The sequence below is a fragment of the Felis catus genome, chromosome B4, assembly GCF_018350175.1.
Source record: "Felis catus isolate Fca126 chromosome B4, F.catus_Fca126_mat1.0, whole genome shotgun sequence".
Classification (NCBI taxonomy): Eukaryota; Metazoa; Chordata; class Mammalia; order Carnivora; family Felidae; genus Felis; species Felis catus.
In genome coordinates this window covers 104626775-104649912 of record NC_058374.1, presented here as the reverse complement: position 1 = coordinate 104649912, position 23138 = coordinate 104626775, and the positions used below count along the sequence as shown (strand labels likewise).

The 23138-nt window shown below is 36.0% G+C and overlaps 1 protein-coding gene and 1 pseudogene across 19 annotated transcripts in view; both read left to right on the top strand.

Annotated features, from left to right (window-relative positions):
• PPFIA2 (PTPRF interacting protein alpha 2) overlaps positions 1-23138 on the top strand; it is a 478195-nt gene that overhangs the window by 129466 nt on the left and 325591 nt on the right. The gene's annotated exons all lie outside the window — the stretch shown is intronic.
• Positions 15438-20108, top strand: LOC109501687 (annotated as a pseudogene).

Genomic DNA, 23138 nt, shown 5'->3' with positions numbered 1-23138 from the left:
ATTTTTAATCTTAAAGGAATTTTATCTAAAAATAAATGTTTTAGGGGTGCCCGGGTGGCTCAGTTGGTTGAACAGCTGATTTCAGGTCAGGTCATGATCTGGCAGTTGGTGAACTTGAACCCCGCATTGGGCTCTGTGCTGACAGCTCAGAGCCTGGGGCCTGCTTCAGATTCTGTCTGATTCCCTCTCTCTCTTCCCCTCCCCTGCTCACACTCTGTCTCTCTGTCTCTCTCAAAAATAAAATAAACATTAAAAACATCTTAAAATATTTTAAATGACTCCTGGACTTTAACTTGCTGTATAGTTAAATCAAACTATCGATGCTCATTCAATGTAATGTACATTGCATTAAAGTAATCAATGCATTATAAAATCAGTCCATCAGTCTCTCTGTCTATATATATATATAGATAGGTATCTCCTGAGATCTATGTTACATGAACATTCACAAAGCTTGTATGATTTAGTTTGTGTCTGTTTCTCATTGTGGTGGTGACTACAGAGCTGGTTTTACCTTTCTTTTTGGCATTTATTCCTTCTGGAAGAGGTAGAAAGGTCAACTAATTCAGTTTACCCAGGGAAGCCTGCTTAGCATCTCTCTGCCTGTGGTCCTCTCCCTCCCTTTTATTGTTCTGGGCCACTCCTTGCTATTCCAACACTGAAAGCAACAGGGACTGTAAATATCATGTGTCACTGTGTCCTTTTGCTCTGAGAAGAACTCTCTCTGAAGTTTACAAATGTGATGACAAGGCAGCGTCTTTTTTAGAGGAATTAATAGATATTTTGACTTACATTCTAGAATTCAGCTAGAAAGACAAAACAAAAAAAACAAGAACATAACTCTTCATTGCTAGTTAGTTCTTGCTAATGCGATGTAGGCCACAGCTAAAAGGGATGTTAAGATCACCTGGGTCAAACTTGTCATGTTACAAATGAGGAAGCTGTGGCTTAGAAAGCTTAAATAGCTAGCTCAAGATCAATACATTTTTAGCAGCTTCATTGTCTGATTGTATTATTTCTTAAGCTGTCTTTGAAAATGAAAGTGCTCAGTTTATTAAATATGTTACAGGGCGCCTGGGTGGCGCAGTCGGTTGAGCGTCCGACTTCAGCCAGGTCACGATCTCGCGGTCCGTGAGTTCGAGCCCCGCCTCGGGCTCTGGGCTGATGGCTCAGAGCCTGGAACCTGTTTCCGATTCTGTGTCTCCCTCTCTCTCTGCCCCTCGCCCGTTCATGCTCTGTCTCTCTCTGTCCCCAAAATAAATAAACGTTGAAAAAAAAAGTATGTTAGGTAACCAAGAATAAATCCTTTTCTAATACTAGTACTTTTCTTATAATAATATTAGATTATATCCTAAAATTTCCCTTTCTCTTGAAAATTATGTTACAGATAGCTTTAGAACTTAATTTGATGAAATTAAATCATATTAGTTTTATGGATCAATAAGTGTCCACAGTTTAAAATTAATAACCATAACAAGACTCCATTTACTTATTTATTGTATTTCTTGAATAATTTTATTGCAGCCAGTTTTGAATTTTCAGAAATCAAGATTTGGGGCTCCTGGGTGGCTCGGTTGGTTAAACATCCAACTTCTGCTCATGATCTTGCATTTTGTGGGTTCGAACCCCACATAAAATTCTGTGCTGACAGCTCAGAGCCTGGATCCTGCTTATGATTCTGTGTCTCCTTCTCTCTCTGCCTCTCCTCACTTGTGCTCTGTCTCTCTGTCTCTCTCTCTCAAAAATAAACATTAAAAAATTTTTTTTAAAAGAAATCAAGATTTTACTTTTAATTTACGTTGAAGAATATTCATGGATATTTCATCTTGAAACATTATAAAGTGAATTTTAAGATATAAACCCTCAAATCATTTCCTAGATAGAAAAAAAAAAAATACCACACATGAAAAATTTTCATTTTGTTGTTTGTAGCATCACATATGGCCACAAGAGGGCAATCTGTGAAAATAATTGCAATTGCAAGGACCATAGCATTTAATAAGTGGATGTTAGGTACCTTTGATCGTGAATTTAGCATCATTGTCGGGATACATAAAAGGGTTCCATTGTAACTACATAGTATTTAATTTTAAATAAGACAAATTAAACCCTACATTTTCCTATAGGTTGTAATGTTTATAGCTATGCAATAGATATATCCCATGTGTGACACTGGAATAAGATTACATTCTTGTAATGATACCTCAGAAAAGCAATTGTAGTAAACTGTCAATACTGTCCTAGGAGAGTGACAGTGATCAAAATAATTCTTATTTGTAAAGTTGTCGTGAATTTTGATGACTCTTGCTTAATCACTGATAAAGGTATTTCTTGCTTTGGTGCACATCACATAAGACATAAGGAAAAATAAAAGGATCCCTTATGGATTAAAAGCTTTTTTGATAGGTAGAAGTAGATCAATTATTAATTTTATCTACATCCCTATGACTCAAGTTAATGTAGCACAAGAATGATAACTCTTCACAGGACCAAAGAGGAAAAAGTGTTTAGAGGATAAAGAACGGTTTAGCATACTGAGCACTTCAAAAATCTCTGCCCACACTAACTTCCCACCCCAACAATCCCCAAAATAATACATGTCATCTAAAATGTACATTCACTTTTGTTCTTAGGAAAATAATGCAATGGAGTCTTCCAGTCAAATTTCTGGAAGCAGGTGTTCTTTATGATAGCATCACCTTCATTCCTGCCAAGGACATAATGTTCAGCGCACAATTCCAGTTTTATTAATTTCATTATTGTGTGCAGTACTCTGCCCATTCTACCACACATACTGCAGGGTGACTCAAACAGCTCAGAAGAGAATTCTATTTATATCCAACATTGTGTTTATTTGTTACATCCCTTAATTTTTTTAAGATTATATACTTTTCAAATTTAATAAAGATGCAATAATAACAAATTTGTTACAGAATTATATTTTTGGTGGTACCTCAGACTATGTACTATAGATTTAATTTGCGATTTTATAAATTAACTAAGCTACTTAATAGAAAACATTCCTTTGAAAATATGCAATGGAAAAAAGCTTGAAAATAGCTTTTTTTAATGTTTACTTATTTTTGAGACAGAGCATGAGCAGGGAGGGACACAGAGAGAGGGAGACACAGAATCTGAAGCAGACTGCAGTCTCTGAGCTGTTGGCCCGGAGCCTGATGCGGGGTTTGAAACCATGAACCACGAGATCATGACCTGAACCGAAGTCAGATGCTTAAACTGACTAAGCCACCCAGGTGCCCTGAAAATAGCTTTTTTTTTTTTTTTTTAACTTACAGAGAATAATTCTTTTACGTTTCTTTAAAGTTCTTTTTGACCTAAGAAGCATCCTGTCACTACCTTTAAGGTTCCTGTATTAGGTATGGTGTAAAATTTACACTTACTAAGTTGCTATAAATGGTAGCACCACGAGTTAATGATCAAACTTAGAAAAGGAGTAACTGAAACTAGGTTTACATGTTCTGCTGCAGGAACTGGGCATTTCCGTCAACTAAGTGAGGCTCTGGGATTGGGCTTTTTAATGAAACCTGATAACGTTTGCTATTGAGTATGGTTTCTTTCTCTTTCTGTGACTATTGCATCATATTTCTTTTTGTCACAGACACTGAAGCTATAGTGCAAAAAAATTATGGGATGTAGAAATAGAAGAGAGGGAAAAATAAGGAAATAACAATAATGCTTAGAAAATGCCCACAGAATAATAGCAATAACAAAAAAATGAAATCAACAAATATTAAGGTGTCTATAATGTTAGTTATTTTCAAATAATATGTCCAGTTACAGTGTTCTCAAGAAATTTCTCAGGTATGTGTTATTGTAGCTAGTTTACAGCCTGAGAAACCATGATGTTAAAAGTTAAGTATCTTGCCCAGGGACACATAATAGCCATTATGCAAAGTAGCAGAGCCATGATTCAGCTGGTGCCATCTGAGACCAAATCCAGTTTGTGTGTGTGTGATTTTGTTATTGTTTGTTTGCTTGTTTTGCTCTTGTGAAAGTTCCTAAAGGAAATCACTAAACTACCAGAATACTAGAGATCACAAAATTTCTTGAATATTCATAATGCCTAATAGAAAGAAGAGTCAGAAGGAGAAAGGATGTAAAGAAAGGGAAAATAGAGTAAAAGCAAGAAAGAGGAATATAATTTGCCAGGATTGGAAATGGAGAATTTTGATATGGTATCTGAGAGACACCAAAACATAATACAGAGTACAAGGCACTTTTCCACACATATGCTCTTACTCCCCTGCATTCTGCCCTAAACCCTGCTTTGCCCATGTGCTGTCAGCTCTTGTGGTCTGTGCGTAAGCTCTGACTCACCCAGGCACCACAGGGAATAAGGGGCTCGCTCTCAGATGTTACTGCTATGTTACTCAACTTAAGCCAGATTTCTAAAGATTTTTCGGGCTTCATTTTAGGCCCCTTCCTTCCTTCCTTCCTTCCTTCCTTCCATCCTTCCATCCTTCCATCCTTCCATCCTTCCATCCTTCCATCCTTCCATCCTTCTTTCCCTCCTTCCTTCCTTCCCACACTGTATTGATGACACCAGTGCTGAGTTTTGACACACAGCTTCCAGATCTTTCCTTTCATATTGAGTTTTCCTGCCTTCTTGGAGTGTTATCCATAGAGAATTCAAATTTTAATAACGAATCTGAACACTGTATCTGAAGTCAAGCATGATTTTTCTCACTAAATTTCATGTTTTGGGATGTAAATGCAGACTTCTAATTCCCCATTCACAGCTTTTTTTTCCAGTGCTCAGGACATGTCCATGCAAATTGACTGTAGTATAGACAACCTTGACTTTTCATAATTACTGAGACTGATAAGGTTAGGTCCCAACCATGACCTGGTTTAAAGTGTGTAAATGCACAAATTTAGCAGTTAGGCACCAATCTGAGCCCAATTTGTCTGTAGATTATAAAAAATTCTCATAAGCTGAACAGAAGCAATTCTGATATCCCAGAAGCCTCCTGTTCTTTATGTAGAGCACGATTATATGTGTGTGTGTATGTGTGTGTGTGTGTGTATTCATGCAGACATATATTGTGTATACATAATATATATATTATACATACACACACATGTCTGTGTGATATGTGTATCATATCAATATATCATATATATATTGTGTCATGTCTGTGGTATTTTTCCTTAGAAAAATAAAATATGCAGTTTTTTTTATTTTAATGAGAGTAGTGACATGTCCCATACTTCATAAATTTTTATTTAAACAACCATAGTTTTTAGCTAAGTAGGTCCTCCTATGACTCAAGACAAACTTGGTGATGAACATGGACGAATTCTAGTAAATTCTAGTACCACTTCAGAGAATAAAACTGATTAATTTATTATAATCACAGCATTACTTCATAGCATCATTACCTCTATATTTTAACAAACTGCCTCAAATTCATTCTGTATGAAATTTGCCCAATTATTAGCATTTTAACAGACTAAGTTATTCTGAAATGTTTTTTTATAGCATAGTTAATTGCATTGTGGCCTAACCTCCTTCACTTTTGCATTGATATCATATTTAGCATATGAAAGGGTCTTTTTCATTTATATAACCTGTCACTTAGAAGTTGTTACTTCCATTATTAAAATTCTGAGAAAGCCTGGGACTAGTAAAAGACTATGCCATTCATTGCCTTAATTCTGGTTGCTGTCTGGGGTAAAATGTGGAGAGGAAATTCCTTAAGGTATTTTGTCATCACCCTTATCATAGTTAGATATTATATATAACCCTGCGACCTGGGACAAGTGCTAAAGCAGTGTATAAATTATACGATTTGTCCTGGCTCTGAACCTAACAAATTAATAATTAAGAAACAGAATATATAATGAGCATGTATCTACTCTATATTTCTCTAGATTTGCCAGTTTGATTATGATTGTCATATGATTATCAACTACCCTAGGAAGACTGTGTTTTGATGTTTAGTGCTTATACATATGAAGATCCATTTTCCAAACCACCTGTCTCTTCTGTTGCACCTGTTCCTTCCTAGTCACCATTTCACAAGGAATGTTTTCCCTTGCCAAAGATCTATTATTGCAAACCAATTAGTATAAAATATGACAAGTGACTCACTATAAAGGTTTGGTGGCATAATGTTCTGATCACGAACATAGTGAACATTGTTTTTTGTGGTGTGTTTTCTTTTTATGCAACTATTTGACTAATGCCCAAATGTAACTGCCTTGTTTACAGGAGATAAAAGAGTACTAAGTAAAATTTGCCTTTTTTAACCCCAATGTCACAGTCTTACTTTCATCACATCTTAGGTGGAAAATGATGTGGTTAACACTTCTCTATTCAAAATAGACTCCAAACTCAAAAACATGATATCTTTAGCTAACACATAATAATTTCCATTTCCACAAAAGATTTCCTGGTGTCCTGATTTATCTAACTTAAATTTTAATTTTTTGATATCTTTGTATAAGTTCTGTTAATTGCCGTGTATACTTGTGTCATGTCTGTGGTTCTTCAAAACCATAATTATTCCAATTATGAATTTTTCTAATTAACCATTCAGTAAATATTGTTTTAGTAACTTCTTAGCGTAGAAGATAAAGTTGTGAGTACGGTCTTTAATCTCATAAGACTTACAGAATCAATTTATAGATAAAGCAAGAAAAAATACAGATTTTTCTGTCACATTTTATGATCTAACCATCAGTAACTTAGTATTAAAGGTTAACAAGCCATTATCCATGGTCTTTAAGAGAACTGACAGTGAATTGAAGGAAATGAATATACAAATAATTCTACTGTAAGAGATAAGGTTGTAAGCCTTCTAATAAAACTATAGACAGTAGGATCTGGGACTATCTGAGAAGGAGAAATTATACCACTGTTTGAATATAAGAATGGATAATTATTATATGAACATTTATATATTATATTGAATGAATAATTACAGCATAGTAATTCACACAAGGATTGGTTGCAACTATGATAAACGGAGTTATTTAGGATGCAAGATTTTCCTTTGTTCTATTTTATACACACACACACAAATGCACACACACACACACACACACACACACACACACATAGAGGCTTTTTAAGAATTCAAAGTTAAATATTTATTTCTCTTTTGGGCGACCTGCAAACTGAATTTTAACCACCTATGGTTGGTTTTTTGTTTTTGTTTTTTTTTTGTTTGTTTGTTTTGCTTCTATACTTTTGTTTTGTTTTGATTTAACCTGCTTTGGCCTACTTCTTATCTGAGTAAAAAAATCTAATGCCACCTAACCATGTTTTAAGGCTTTCCTCTTTCCCTAATTACTTCTGATGATTATCAGCATAGGGACAATTAGAAAAATCAGTTCCTGTCTCCTGCAGTTTGTTTTAATTACCAAATGTTGTTATGTTTCTATATTCACCAAAAATGGAGTGTATTGTCTATAATATGGTAGTAAATAGTGAATATACATTTTAGGGCCTCCTATCTATGCAAGTCTATAATTCTACTATTCAAAGTAGCTTCTTTAAAGTGAACCTCTTTGGGGCGCCTGGGTGGCTCAGTTGGTTAAGTGGCCAACTTCGGCACAGGTCATGATCTCGTGGTCCGTGAGTTCGAACCCCGTGTCGGGCTCTGGGCTGATGGCTTGGAGCCTAGAGCTTGCTTCTGTTTCTGTGTCTTCCTCTCTCTCTGCCCTTCCCCCAGTCTCGCCCCGTCTCTCTCTGCCTTTCAAAAATGAATAAATGTTAAAAAAAATTAAAAAAAATTAAAAAAATAAAGTGAACCTTTTTACTGACTTCCAGGGAATGGTGTTGTCACTGTATCTTGTGTATGTTTCTGGCATTCATTCTATCAACTAATATTCATTGAGTTGTGACTTTGTGAGGCACTCTTCTAAGCAATGAGGTTATAACAATGACCAAAACAAAATTCCCTGCCGTTACATAATTTACATAATTCTAGTAGAAGGAAAAAATGAGTTAGTTTGTTTTTTGGTATCAAATTTGTATAAAGAAAAAGTCCAGATGCATATCTGAATCATTAGAACATTTGTTCTTCTTTTGAATGCCTGGTTTTAGAAACTGTACCCACATACCCATAGGATGCAATTGTGGATATACTGTATATGCAGTCTGAAAACAGATTGTAGTGGGAGTCTTGCATTGCAAATGTTAGTTACTCTGACATCTTTGCAGATCACTTAACTGCTCACATTTGTAAACATTGTTGGCCTTAGACAGAAAATTAATGTTCCAATTCTGTATAGTAGATGGATGAAGTTAATGGCATATCATTTTAGGTCATTAAAATTGCCTAAGATACTCATAATTTTAATGAGCATTTATAAATATCAGTTTATATTTCTCATGACACTTATTCCTTTTCATCTACTCTTTTAAATTAATGCTATACATTTTGAGCATCTCTGTTCTCACAGTTTTGAATATCTCCTGAATATCTCACATCTCTAAATAAGCTGGAGTTTTCCTCTTGAGGGACCCCACAAGATTGCTTTCCTATTCACACTTCCACTTAGTGCTGGCAGAAAGGCTTATCTCTCATTTGATTAAAATAGATTAATATTGCAACTGTGAGTTCATTATCATGCCTCCTCTTTATTGCAACTTCTGTCTTGGTGGCTGTGGAAGAGCATAGTCACTATGTTGTTTCTCTTTTCTTTTTTTTAACTTTTTTTTTAAGTTTATTTACTTTGGGGGTGAGGGAGGGACAAAGACATGGAGAGAGAGAATCCCAAGCAGGTTCTGCCCTCCCAGATTAGAGCCCTATGGTGGGAGGGGGTGGGCATGGAGGGGAGGGGTGTGCTCAGTCTCAGAAACCACGAACTGAGTTGAAATCAAGAGTCAGACGCTTAACCAAATAAGCCACCCAGGCACCCCTGTTTTAAACTTTTAAATGCATCTTTTTATTCCCTTATTTTAGATTTAATGTATTCCTGAAATGGATAAACCTCACTAAATGTGTGTATTCTTATTTACATCAAGTTTAATTTTCTTCTGTATTAACTTTCTCCCTTTCTTTAAATTACAATTTATTTAAAATGATTGATAGATAGCCCTGGTTATCCTCTTTATGCTATCAGTAGTTTTAGAGATTTTGCACATCATAATCTAGGGAGGAAAAACAATACATTGACAACCTGGACATATTTTATGGAGGTCCTTTTCCCCCAAACCTTTCCTGACTGCTGCAAATGCCAATTATTTTACCCTCTGAACTGATTAAGGTTTTTTTTTTTTTTTTTTTACATTTATGCTTGTGTTTTTAAGCCATGTTTACCAAGGCCCTAGGACTATGTCAGGATGCCTCAATGAGGATAGCTTCAGCAGGACTGTGAACAAGCAGGACTCTGATTCTGACTCAAAGAAATTCCACTTTTATATGGCTTACATCTTGGGCTCCCACATATAATTTCACTTAAAATACATTCTGTTTATGGTTACCAGAGCAGAGGTGGAAGGTGGGATGGGTGAAATAGGTGATCGGGAGATTAAAGAGTACACTTATTTTGATGAGCACTGAATAATGTATAGAATTGAATGTATAGAATGAATTACTATATTTGACACCTGAAACTAATATGACACTATGTTAATTATACTGGGATTAAAAGTAAACACTTAATAAAATAAATAAAATATATTCTATTTAGAAAAAAAGAAAATTATCAATCACTGGATTATATCAACATTTTACTCGAAGAATCTATACTATGCCTCTTACTGCTGACATCTAGCACTCCCAGATTATTTCAGGTACTGGTGTTGAGCTCTGTATCAAATTTAGGCACAAGTTGTTCATTATTAGATTCCCCTCCTGACCCTCCATTAGAGTCAGAATGGGAATATAGTCATGTGACTGAACATCAACATCATGAACATCATCTAGTTGACCAGAAAAATGCCACTTCCTTTTTGAGTCTACCTGGTTTGCTATCCAAGTTATCGGCTTGGCCAAAGAGGCTGCCTTCTCTAAGTAGAAGCCTTTTGCTTCAGGTAGGAGACTAAGAGTGGGATGCTCCACTGGTGAAACACCATCCGCATCCTAGTGTATTGCTTACTGGCCCCTCCTTTTAGCTTCTTTTGCTGGCCCTTCTTCATTTTGCTGGACTCTTTTAATATTGGGGCACTGGAGGGTTTAGTAGTTAGACTTCTCTTTTTTTCCAGTATTTACTCCCCTAAGTCTACACACTGAAGACTTCCAAATTTATTGTTCTTGCTAAGACTCTCCACTGAAACCCAAGCTCATGTGTCCAACCACCTAGTTAAAATCTCCATGTGAATGTCTAATAGATGTCCATGTTGAAAATCGAGTTGTGGATCTTCCTTCCAAACTTGATCCAACCATAGTCTTCATGTAGGTAGAATTCTTGGAGTTATGCTGGTTTCTTATTTCTCTTATTTCCAAATCTACCTTCAAAATATTTTTAAAGTCCAGCTAGGTCTCAGTCGCCTTTACCACTTCCACCTTTGTCTGAGACACCATTAGCTTTCACCAGAATAGCGCCCTAGTTCATTTCCCTTGTACCGCTCTAACCTCCCCTCCCCAAGCCTCATTCTTTTTTTGTTTTTAAATTTTTATGTATTTTTAAAATTCCAATATAGTTAAGTTTCAGTTTTACAATATAGTGATTCAACACTTGTGTACATTACTCAGTTATTACCACTTAATCCTCTTGATCTATTTAACCCATGTACACACCCACCGACCCTCTGGCAACCACCAGTTCTTTATATTTAAGAATTTGTTGGTGGTGGTGGTGGTGGTGGTGGTGGTTGTGGTGGTCTCTTTCTTTTCCTTTGTTTGTTTCTTAAATTCCACATATGAGTGAAATCATATGGTATTTATCTTTGACTGACTTACTTCATTTAGTACTACACTCTTTATATCCACTCATGTTGTTGCAGGTGGCAAGATTTCATTCTTTTTTATGGTTGAGTAATACTCCATTGTGTGTGTGTGTGTGTGTGTGTGTGTGTATACATATATATATACACATACAAACATATATATCACATTTTCTTTATCCATTCATCTATCAGTGGACACTGGGTTGCTTCAATATCTTGGCTACTGTAAATAATGAAAAGGTTCTCTACATCACTTCCCATCAGAAAAATGCAAATCAAAACCACAGTGAGTTATCATCTCACACCTGTCAGAATGGCTAGAAAAACATCCACAAGAAACAACAAGTGTTGGTAAAGCTGCGGAGAAGAAGGAACCCTTATGCACTATAGGTGAGAAGGCAAACTGGTGCAGCAATTGTGTAAAACAGTGTGGAACTTCCTCAAAAAATTTAAAAATAGAATTACCCTATGATCTAGTAATCCCACTACTGGGTATTGTCTATACTTTATTCTTAACCCAGAAGCCAGAATGATTCTTTTAAAACGTTGGTCAACCATTTAATCATGTCTCTCCTCCCCTCAAGGCCTTCCATAGCCTTCCACCCTGCCTCCTGTCTTACTCAGAATAAAAGCCAGTGCCCAGTTAATGCCCTATAACATCCACCATAATATGGCTTCTTGTTCTCATTGTGATTTCATCATCTAAAGCTCCCTTGCTCATGTACCCAGCTTGGGACACCACCCTCCCTTTTCTTTATTCACACCCTGAGCATGCTACCACCTTAGCACCTTTGTATTTCTTCTTTGCTTTACCTAATACCCTTTTCCTTTGGATACCTCCATGGCTCATTCTTCACCTCAAGTCTGTTTCTGTTCAAATGTTACTTTTTCCTGGGGGCCTTTTCTAATTACCTTTTAAAAAATTCAGTTCTCCTATTTACTCCACTGGGAGATAAGCTCCATGAGGAAAGGACTGTTTTTTCTGTTTTGTCCACAGTAGCATCCTCAACAGTTCAAACAGCTTTATAGAAAGTATGTATACACACACACGCACACACATACACACACACACACTGATTTCCTAAAGCACACATATATATATGTATATACATATATACACAAATAAAGTATATATACATATATGTATACACACACATGTATTTGTATATATATATATACACACATACACACAAATATATATTTTTAAATAAATAAATGACATTTCTTTAAGTTCTTTAATATTGAAATATGTAAATAATATACTTTATCATGGGTGTGATAGATGTTAAGGTGCCCTTACATTTTGTTAAGACATTTCCTTTAATATCTAAATAATATATCTATCTTATCATGGGTATGATAAATGCTAAAGTGCCCTTAACATTTCTGTAGATGTAAGGGGGGACTTTAAATTTGCCTGCCATTTGCATCAAACTTGTTGCTTCTGATTTATGCTGCAGGCTCAATTCCAGTGACCTTAGATACTCTTAGATACTACCAGAATCTGTCCTCTCCTTGAACCTACTTGACTCATGCATGGAGGCATTTCCATTACCTTCTTTCCCTAAATTGTAACAAATACAGCTTTTTATGGATAATTTTAAGATAATGAAGGTATTACATCACCGAACAGAAAATAATTTAAAATCAGTAGTAGACATAATAGTTCATAAAGTTTATTGGTCATTCTCTGCCTCAGATTATGTCTTACTGGCTGTCTCTCACATGAAAGTTTGGATATTTATATCTTTATATCATTCTAGGTATTAGTTATAGTCTAGGTATAAAAGTATAAATGTTGGTACATTTTAACTTATAGATTATAAAAACTACTCAGTAGATCTGGTACTGCATCATTTTTGACCCAGAGGACAAATTTGAACCATATAAACCTTTATGTTTCACTAACCCTTAATCTAAGTGTCATTGTCATCAGGACCAAAGCTCCTAAGAATAGAAGGAACATTTACCAATTCAGGTGCTCCTGGTCCTTCACCAGGGAGAAACAGTTAACTTTACTCTGAATCCAGGGAGGAGACACATACAAAAATATCAAGCTTCTGTGACCATTGCTGAATGGTAATTTAACTCAAAAAGATTAGCAGTGTGATTATATTCACAATTTTTGGATTTTAATTTTTATAATATATGTATAGGGGTTTTTATTAAAGATTACTTTAAAAATAATTATCTCCACTTAAACAATTTTATTATTATTTATTTTTAAATTCTAATATAAATAACTTAGTGTTATATTAGTTTCAGGTGCACAATATAGTGAATTGCTGTATCCCCAGTGCTTAGTACAAAGCTGAGAACATTATAGGCACTCAGTTTTTAATTGTTGAATTCATGAATCAGTGGTCCAATTTAAAGAAGTTTGTCAGGAAATTTTTTCAATAGAAGTGCCATGGACATCAGAAGCAGAACTTTAAAATATGAAAACTTCCCAGTTATTGAGAAATAATAGATTATTGACTAAATTTTAGTCTTCTTGGCCCTACCTCTTATATTTAATAATGATTAGTTGAAGCTAATTATTACCTACATTCATTCATTCAATGAATATTTATTAACTTTATGCCAAACATTATGGGAATGAATGCAACAGTTAATAAAACAAAAAATACATTCCTTTATAAAATGAATAAATGTCATTTTTCACATATAGTGCAATGGAGAAAATAAAGCTGACTAAGTGAATAAAGTGTTGCAGGGAAAGAGTGGGGACATACTTTTTAGACCGTCTTCAGATAAGAACTTACAGAAGTGCTGACACTTAGGCATACCCTTAAGTAACTGATGGACAGAACCATCTGACTATTGGGTGGGCTGGGGAGAGAGCCAGGCAAAAGGAGCCGCAGTTGCAAATACCAAGGAGGCAACATCAATATGGAATTTGAAATCACAGGTCACTAATCCCTCTTCCCTTGTTCTAGTGCCTGTTTCTCTTCACTCTTCTTCTTTCCATTACACTTATCCCCTCTGACATACAATTTAATTTACTTATGTATTGCTGGTTTCTGCACTTCTTCCCACTGCAGTGAGAGCTCTACAAAGAAGGGTGTCTGTCTATTGTGTTTACCAATATATGCTAAATGCCTAGAATAGAATCCACCTCATAGCTGGTACTCAGTAGATCTTCATTGTATCAATTGACATTATATTTTGGGAACTGCAAGGAGATCATTTGGCAGTGGACAGTATATAGGGGTGTGGTGGCATGAACTGAGGACAGAATTGTATTTAGGGACTTTGTATTTTCTTCAAAATATGACAGGAAGCTTCTGGAAGGTTGAGAGTAAGAGAATGCAATGGCCTGATTCACATATATAACAGATCTTACAGGCTTCTGTGTGGAGAACAATCCACATTCTCCAACAGCCCCCAGTTGAATGTACAAGCACACCAACATGCTAATAACTCACCTTTTGCAGACTTTAGTAAGGGCCACAATTGAAGTGTGGACTAATTGTGTGACAGTAAAAAGTTTCTGGACTGATAAGACTTCATAGATGAGGGGGCACTGAAACTAGATCTTGAAATGAGTAAAAAGAAAATTCCAGGCAACCAAAAACAATTGGGCAAGGGATAAATGAAACACAATTGTTGTTGGGTTGAATAAAGAAATTTGGAAAGTCGTTTTGGATTCTGAGTGCTGAGAGGGTAACAATGACAGTAAGTTTTTTTAAATACATTATCTCTGTTTTTACAATGAGTTGAAACCTATTTTAATCCCCACTTCAAAGAAACCTGATGCACAGGGAAGCTAAGTCAAAGCTTTATTAATCAAGAAAGAAGCATGGAGATTTGAACTTGGATCTGTTTGGTGCTAGATCCCATGTACTGAGTTGGTAATTTAATAATAATACAATCAAAGTTCGAAGAATTATCCAATTCCTTGCATCTAATAAGTTCAATCACATTAATATTTATTTTGTATGACTGGGGATGCTAGAGTGTGTAATGCTGTCCAAGGCATCGTAATCATGTTACTGATTATGGCCCTTTTGATATTAAAGCAATGCATTTATAATAAGAATTTCTGTCTTTGTTATGAAATGTTAATATTTATGTTCCTTTCATTTATTTATGTGTGGTGAATGTCAAGTACAAGGCAGATAAATTGAAGAAATTAATGTATGCCCATAATTTATCATGATATAATAAACTCTTGATTCTGAATCTGCATGGCCTTCTAATCAACAAGCTGAAAAATTGTGACTTGACCATAGTCATTTAGATGTCTACATTTCCAACCAGGAGGTTGTGATCCAGGACATAATAATAACTTATAATAATTCACTAATACTCACATTCATTTAAAATGAAGTTTTGCTGAGGTCATCCTCTACATGGTGTTTTAACTTTTCATTCCTTACTTAGTTATTGGGCAGAAGAAATTACTGATAACACAAAATTGGTCACATGACCTGGGCTTAGCAGAGAGAGGAAACATTAAAAATGGAATTACAAAAGTTTTTTTTTAATGTTTTATTTATTTTTGAGAGAGATGGAGAGACAGAGTATGAGCAGGGGAGGGGCAGAGAGAGAAAGAGAGAGAGACAGAATCCGAAGCAGGCTCCAGGCTCTGAGCTGTCAGCACAGAGCCCAAAGCAGGGCTCAAACCCACAAACTGTGAGATCGTGTCCTGAGCCAAAGTCATACGCTTACCCGACTGAGACGCCGAGGTGCCCCAAAAATGGAATTTAGTGGAGAAAAGGTGAAAAGACAGACTTCTCAAAGAAGAAATATTAGCCAGTGGCTCTTGAGTATAAGCACACACCAGGTCAGTGTTTCTCGATCTTGCTCACATTGTAGCATAAAGAGGAAATCATAAAGTTTTCCATTATACTAATGTAGACAGAGAAGGGTGCTCATGCCTAGTATTGAGTACCTCAGGAGCTCTGGAAGTCCCAGGATTTGACAAATCACTCTGAAGCTGAGAGACTGGTGTTTCAGTACACCTGTAATCTGTTTGCAACACACCGGCTGGGAAGCTCTGTCCTAGTTAGCTCTGAATGATTCATGGTATCACCAAGAAAAGCAGGACATTTTTATCTTGCTTATGTTCGGTTTGACTATAAAAAAAGAATTCCACTACATCAGCTATCCCTTAATCCTGTTTGCACATTGAAAAAAAAAAATCTGGGGGGATTTAGAAAAACACCATTTTGACATCCTTAAACTAATTACATAAAAAATCACTAGCGTTGAGGCCTAACCATTGGTATTTTTTAAAGCACCATAGAGGATGCTAATGTGCAGAACATCCTACTCCGCTAGATGATCACTAGTGTGTTCTATATCTCTAACCATCTAGGATTTTAAGTGATGTTAGGAGATAGTCTATAGCAACCTAAGTTTGGAGAAGCCATCGAATATGTGGATGCTTTGCAGGGACAATTAAGGAAAACCCGCAAAAGAGACTGTCTTTCAGAAAAAGTGCAAACCATTGCTAATGATGCCTAAGAAGATCCCCAGAGTTAAAATTGCCTGGAAGCTTCCCTTTCTCCTTGTGACAAGATTCAAGTGGAAGTATCAGTCTCAGACTTTTGAGATGAGAGAAGAAGAGATAAGGATAGGGGCAAATAGATGTGAGATTGTAAGAAAAGGAATTTTAGTATAAAACAATCAACCCTTAATCTGCCGCAAATGAGTGAGCAAGCAGCAAAGAGAGGCCTTAGCAGACTGGAGAAATGTTTATTATTGACCTGCTATGAAAGGAATGTAAGGTATGAAGGGCCAGGCAGTACAGAGAGCACTGCTGAGGTTGAGGATTATGAATTTGTCAGTGTTTTGATTATCTGAGGTGCTCCAACAACACACATCAACTCACGTTGTAGCAGAGAAGCTGGACGAGTGGATTAATACAACTGTTTACTGAATGGGTCAAACAGAAGTATATTAAGAAAATAGAGTGAGGGTTTTGGCAAGAGAATGAAAGATATGATGGACCATGGATTCTTGGTTGGGTATAGAGAGAGTGAAAATGGGAATTAGCAGATAGATTGGGACAGAACTTGGTCAAATGGTATTTATTTTCATGATGTCCAAGAAAAAGTGTAGTGAAAATAAGAGAACACGAGAATGGAAGAAAGGGGAGTCACATTCTGGGGAATACATTCCCCTCCACTCTAGGTGGCTGGACTCACATTAGAGTAATTCTTCTGGCCCCATTAGAGTAACTTGTATGCCCCCAGGAAGAAATGACTTCCTTAATAGATGAGTTTGATAGAATGAACTGGGCATATGTGACTCATCCCTTTCCTCCCTTCTGTTCTCAGTCTGTGGAACTGCCTCCTCCAAAGAGCATGCATTCTAAACTGCTTTCTGCCATGCTATAAAAACTCTAGCTTCTAGCAACCCACCCATTCACAGCCAAAGCTTTTAATTGAAGAAGTTAAAATCAACTGATTTGCTTGCATGTCTAAGCTTGTTCTTTAATATAGGTATATTTTATTATTCTCTCTCTTTTACATGACAGTTTTACATGACAGTTTCATACCATTTCCTCACTTCTTCAAACATTCACTACTCCCTCCCCTAAGCTGACTCTCAGCTGATATCTCAGCTTCCTAAGTTCCTGAGCAGTTACACAAACCCCCACCACTATAGTTACCAGCAAGGGAAACCACATGCTCTGCCTTCCCACCTGTTATGAAAGATGGTGTTGTCTTCTCTCTAAAACCAGTGTCTTCTCTCATATGTTCTACCTCCTTTCACCTACTGAAGGACATTTCTCCAGAAATTCACCTTCTTCACCTATGATGAGCCTACATCACAATCTTTCACCTTCTGCTAGACCGTCTCCCTCAGCACAGCTTGTTCGTATTTCTTTCCCTCCTTTCCTTGTCAGCTACTGTCTCATTTCTTTGGTTCCTTGTACAGCAGTGTGCTTTAAAAGTATTGTATAGACACATGGTTTCTATTCCTCTCCTCCCATTTCATTTTAAATTTACATCGATGAGGCTTTTTGCATGTTGTGCATGCCCCTTCCTTTCCAACTCTGGACCAGGACATAGCAGGTGCCGAGATGTTGATGCCCAGGAAGAACCATACTGCCATTTATGAACTCCCTTTCAAGGAGGGAGTGATGGTGGCTAAGAAGGATGTCCACATGCCTAAACACCTTGAGCTGGCAGACAAGAATGTGCCCAGTCTTCACGTCATGAAAGTCCTGCAGTCTCTCGAATCATGAGGCTGTGTAAAGGAACAGTTTGCCTGGAAACATTTCTATTGTTAGCTCACCAACAAGTGTATCCACTATCTCTGTGATTACTTTTACCTGCCCCCTGAGATTGTGTCTACCACTCTGTGCTGCAGAAGTCCTGAGATTGGCAGGCCACAGCCCAGAGTTCTGGAGAGTGACCTGCAAGACTCACACAAAGGGAAGCTGATAGACACCTATAGACCAAGCGCTGTGTCCCCTGGTGCCGACAAGAAAGCTGAGTCCGGGACTGTCTCAGTAAGTGCATTCCAGTTTAGAAGTAGATTTGGTCATAGACGTGGTCAGCCACCTCACTAAAGTTGGAGGAGGTTGTTTTGTGTTGAATAAATCTGTAGTCAGAAAAAAAAAAAAAAAAAAAGGCTTTTCTCCCAACCATCTGCTGAATCCAGTGGCCAGTGCTCAGTCCTTGTTTTAATTGATCTTTCAGCACCATTTGATACAGATGATCACTCTTGCCTACCTGCTTCAGTGCTCACCCCTGGACTTCCAGGACACATCCCTCTCTTAGTCACCCCCCCCCCCACCGCCCCCACCTCACTCCGCTGATTTGTTCCTACTCATTCTCCTTCGCTGGTCTCCCAGGACTCTTTATTTTTGGAGTATACTAGGGCTTGGGTTTGGACCACTTCTCTTGTCTATTTACATTCACTTCCTGATGACTTCATTCCAGTTTTTTGGTTTTCAGTCTGTATGCTAATGTGGTCTACTGATTTGTATATTCAACTGCCAATGTGACATCTCTATTTAGATGACTAATAGAATCTCAAACTCAACATGGACCAAATTGAACAATTGGATTTTTCTCAAACCTGCTTCTTTCACAGCCTTCATCTCATTGGTAGCAATTTCCTCCTTTCACTGCTCAGGCCAAAAACCTTGTAGTTGTTCTGGATTCCTTTTTTGTCTTTCACAAACCACTTCTGATTCATCAAAAGAACCTGAATACTTCCAAAAAATTAAAATAGATCATTAGATAGCCAATCACCAAAGAATTATTTCATGTGTGAAATCAGTTAGGAATTTATTAATTCCATTTTCATATTGTATACTGAATTAAAATCAGTACCAGATAAAGAAGTGCCAAGATGTAATTTTGATTTATGGTGTGCCTTTGTAATCAGATAGAACTGGTTTCAAATGATGTGACTTTCCCATTTGCCTAAGCTGTGATCTTAGACAGTTATATTTCCCTAAGACTCCATTTCCTTATATATAAGTGAGGAATAAATACTTCCTTTTAGAAGGTTTTGTAAAGGACAACTCTGGCATGCCTATAAATAATATCATTCAATAAGTAGCAGCTATTGAATTATTGTTCTTGCTCTTAAACAAAATAAGACAGGATAGTGATTGGCTTTGTCTTTCAAATGAAATTCTTGGAAAAAGTCAAATTAAGGAGAAAATAATGTACCCGCTACCATGGCAACTGAGGCAGTAGAGGCAGTAGAGATCTTAAAGAATAAGAAATGATAGTCTAAAGATTGCTTTAGTCTATATTTTCCACAGTTTTGACTAATATTGCCTTTGTTCCTGTAATCTTATAATCTTTGTAATCTTAAACATGGGATTATGCGTAGAATGTCTATCCCTATAAATTAATGTTTTTTTAAATGTTCTGTTATTCCAAGATAGCTATGATAACATTATCTGAAAAGCTCTTGTATAGAATTGATCACCATTATGATTCTTCTCTTCCTCTCATCCTATCAGTTAAACCTGTACCTTCTGAGATGGTATAGACAAACTATTTAACATCAAATGAACTATATGAAGAGCATTAGAACATCTGCTTTGTTTGCTTGGAATATACCTTTCTTCTCTCTAATATGATATTTCTCCCAAAACTCCATGAATGTGTGCATGGAGATGAATTTATGTGTGTGTACGTTTAAGTGGGTGGATACATGTAAGTTTGCAAAGTTTCTTTCTCATTCTATTTCATTTTTTTTAATGTTTATTTATTTTTGAAAGAACAAGCAGAGGAGGGGCAGAGGATCTGAAGCAGGCTCCACTCTGACAGAGGTGAGCCTGATGTGGGGCTTGAACTCATGAACCAGGAGATCATGACCTGAGCTGAAGTTGGAGCTCAAGTGACTGAGCCACCCAGGGGCTCCAATCTGTTTCCTGTTTTTTAAAATCTATTTTTGAAGCTTTTTTAAAAAATCCATTTTCTAAACTACTAGGCAGCATTATTTAATACAAACAATATGAGTTGGTAGTTAGAATATCTGTGATTTGTACATTCTCTCTTTTTGTTTTTCATTTATTCACCAACAACTTGACTATTATGTACCAAGAAGTGCATTCAGCCCAAACTTTGAATGCTATATATACCACATATTAACTATAAGAATCTGGGAATAAGAATAAGTATTTTTTGAGTTCTCAGGACTAGTCAGCAAGTCAAAATGAGATAATTACTATTAAAATACAACCCATGAAAAGAGAGAAACAAAACATCCAGAGGAAGACGTGTCAAGTATTTCCCAAATATTTATTGGGTGCCTTCTCTATGCCTTGCGTTGTGCTGGTTTTGTTAGTTATAGACAAGAAGGTCTATATAAGGCCGCTTTTGCACACTAAGGAATCTTATTTCATCTCAGACTTTAGCTGGAAATTATGCTTCTTGATTTAAAATATAAAATAAAAATTCTGTATCGGTTACTGAGAATTCTTTTGCATCCTGATGCGGTAATTATGGTGTATAGTAACAGAGAACATCTATGGAAACTGGACAATAAATAAAGTAAAAAAGATTGATTTATCCAGAGTGGAAATATTGGTCACAAATAGCTAAGAATTTAGCCAATTTCTAAGAAAAAGGGAAATTTAACATCAAAACTGTACTATACAATAGTATAGTGCATGTAGGGTATATCCATGTTTAAGTTCAATATGTAATATTCTATATGTAGGTCTCATGCCATAGAATAGACCCAGTATTTCTCAACTATTTATGTTTATAAAAGTCAGAACTCAGAAACCCCTTCAGATGTTATAAAAACTTAAACTATGTGGGCGTCTGGTATCCACAGTGGTAGATGAAGAAATAACATCCTGTCATAAAACTGTAATGTGAGATTTGTAAACCAGGCTAATGACATGTATTTTAGAACATGAGAGAAGCTTAACAAAATATAGTAAAATTATTGAGTCATAGAATTATAGAGTTCTAATCAATCAGTATTTTTTTTTTTTTGTTAAAGGACCAAAACAAAACAAAGCTTAATCCTGAATTTCAGACAGTTTAATATTTTTAATTTAAGCATGAAGATGTTTATGGGCTATTATAATACATGTAAATATTTGTGAAAAATGTCATTCAAGCAAAGAGAAACCAAAGTGCAAAAGAAGAAGGATTATGGAAAGAAGATACCATTTTAAAATTTTCTAATTTGAGTTTGGAAGACAATATATATGTAGGTATGTTTGTGCATGTATGTGTACATATGTGTATGCACATGTGTATAGTCATGCATGTGTATAATGCACACACAAAACATACATGCTCATAAATATATACATGCATCTACATACCTGCCTGTATCTAGACATATATAAAAAACTTTATGAGAGTATGTGAAAAAAAAATAACCCAACACATTATCATCAAAATGTGAACTGAAAGCATATTTAATATTTGTGTCTTGTTACAAATGGAAGTTTGGAAATTTCAATATGCTTGATTTGTGTTTATTTATTTAGTCCACATAGCTACAAATCTTGAAGGATCACAAAGGGTTCTATATTTATTTACTTGAGACACTCTCAATGAGTACTTAAGTAGCTAAAAAAATCTCTTGAACTTGGAAGAAAGTCTTTGAGGCATTACAAGTTTTGTTTTGTTTTGTTCGTTGTTTTTTAATTTGGATCTTCTAATGTAAGATCTCACTGCTGGAATTGATTATACCTGTTGGTGGAGTGTCTCATTGGCTTACTACAAACACAGTGAGTGTTTCCTTTCACTTCATTCACCTGCCCTTCATTTCTGTTCTAACCTGTAAAAGGTGTCTGGCACTTCATTGCTCTTCGATAAAAATTTTTTGAATAAATGCATGAATAAATAAATAAATGAATGAATGAACAAAACCTACCAACCTATGCACAAGCAGCTGTGACTCTCAGGAAGGAGACTCTGAGGCAGGGTGTAAAAGTAAACTTACAGTTTTGTCTGTGTACACAGGGTCATCTTTGCTCAATCTTGTAGAAGTCATGATATGAAGAGAAGGATGCAGATATATAGAGATGCATAAATATGACTACACATTTAGTAGATAGATATGATAGATAATCTAGCTGGCAATATGTACTTAACTAGCTTCCACATGCCATCCATATGGATCACTAGGATGTATTGCCCATCTGGACTGCAAATTTCACTCCATCTGGCATGACTTCTAGCTGAACGCTTGGCTAGAGAATTCTTTGTTATCCTATAGTGTTATGGTGTAAATTGTAGTGATATCTCTCTTCCTCGTCCTTGTCTTTCTCTCTCTCTTTCTCTCTCTATCTCATTCCTATTTTTGTCCAGTATGGCATTTTTCCTCCTGAGCATTTATCAGAAACTAACAGCACATGAACAGCCCTTTCAGTGTATTTCTTTAATTCCCCAAAATATTATCACTCTAGCAAATTTTTGAGCTTCTTATTCAATACCTGTAAATGAACAAAAAAAGGTGTATTGAATTGCTTGTATTGAAGTAGAATATACCGAACAGTTATTTGTTTAAAAGGTTACATTGAAAGGATATAAAAAAAGTGTGAGCTGAATCCTTCTGACAGCATATGGAATAGTAGACTCCAAAGTATGTTTTTGAACTTTTTATCAAATCAAGTTGATAGCATACATTTCATAAGGCTTTAAGAATAATTATTCTCAGAGGCCAAGAGGTAGATTCAATGACTTCTGGGAATCTTCTCTGTAAATCTATTAAAAACAGTGTCTGGCTTCAGGACTTTTATTTTACCCATTTTTAAGAAAGTGTAATTTAGTTATCCTTTTACTTTCTCATTTTCGATTTCCTTCTGTAAAAATTCAAGTGG